The 1,326-nt window shown below is 33.2% G+C and overlaps 1 non-coding gene across 1 annotated transcript; it reads right to left on the bottom strand.

The window, feature by feature from the left end:
- Positions 1 to 688: 688 nt before the first annotated feature.
- Positions 689 to 827, bottom strand: LOC127863904 (U4 spliceosomal RNA). Its single transcript, XR_008041240.1, has one exon. It is a non-coding gene; the product is annotated as a U4 spliceosomal RNA (small nuclear RNA).
- Positions 828 to 1,326: the final 499 nt, after the last annotated feature.

Here is a 1,326-nt window from a genome sequence, read left to right as displayed (position 1 = left end):
AGAATGTAAGAAGATTTTGTTTCGGATCCAGATTTCCACGTATACTAATTTAATACGATGCAAAGACTGGAACTTACTAAATGCTGCATTTTGAATGAAATACGATAATATATTTTTTCAAATATAAGTTTGAAGCATAACTTTGCCATGCTAAGCAGAATAATGTGTGTGCCACAATCCAAAATGCAATACAAAAATTGACGTATTGTTCATTACATTTGATTCGGTATATGTAAACATAAGAAAACTAATGGCAACATAAATAAATCGATGCCGTAAGCTCAGCCATTGCAATTTGTGCTGGGCTGAGCTTCAATTATAGTTCTTGACTTGTGATATTAACACTTTAAATTAATGCAGGTTTTTTGGCGTCGAAAGCAAGCCATATTTTTGAGGCTCTGCAACTCGCCTTATAAAAAAACTGCCCTCATACAAACGAAAAACATTTGAGAAAACGTGTTTCTTTTAATTTCGTTCATCTTTTGGCTTCTATTCAGACGATTGAAACACTTGCACATGCAGTGAATCCAAGCGAGTTTATAAGTACTTGCATATAGAACACATGATGCTGAGAAGCCAGTGATATTTTAATTGTGGTTAAATTAAAATGAAACTCAATGTTTTGGCATAACTTCAGTGAAATCATCAAAGAAAACGTTGTTAATTCAAGTAATGATTTGATTGCAGGATTGAGGACGTTCAAAAATTGCGCTCGCCGCCCATATTTCAGGGGCGTCGGCGCTGGGTATTGGGTATTAGTTTTCAACTAGCAATAACCACGCCCCGGATGAACCGTATTGGCTATGGTACCACCACTGCGCAAAGCTAACAATAATAACTTTTCAACAGTTTTTATATCAAATTGGTATTAAATGTATATGAAAAAACAATAGTAAGTTTTACACTTATCCCCATGTGTCCTACTGTCATCAGTATTTTTTTCTACACTATGAGGTTTTTAAGAAGTATTGTTAAAATAGTGTTCTACATTTTTCGTAATAAGTTAGGTCCCTTACATGCAAGGGGCATTATTTCAGTATTTACGTTGCATTCGAGTTCTGTTTATTGCTGCGTCAGAAATTATGAGTGTGATTAGAAAGCTTTTTTCAAGTTTCGAAGATTGATTTATTGTTCTTATTGATCATGATTATATCCAAAAGTATTGCATTCAAGCTTTAAATAAATTGAAACATTAGGAAATATAATATGGATCATTCAGTTAGGAGAATATAATTTGTGTCATACATATATTTGTGTGAGTCATGTCTTGTACATTTGTTTTGTGTCATGTGAATATGCCACTGTTTCATTTTTCTTGATGTATTA

The sequence above is a fragment of the Dreissena polymorpha genome, unplaced genomic scaffold (genome assembly GCF_020536995.1).
Source record: "Dreissena polymorpha isolate Duluth1 unplaced genomic scaffold, UMN_Dpol_1.0 chrUn056, whole genome shotgun sequence".
Lineage (NCBI taxonomy): Eukaryota > Metazoa > Mollusca > Bivalvia > Myida > Dreissenidae > Dreissena > Dreissena polymorpha.
Note: the sequence above shows the minus strand (reverse complement) of the source record. Positions and strands in the feature narration are given on the sequence as shown.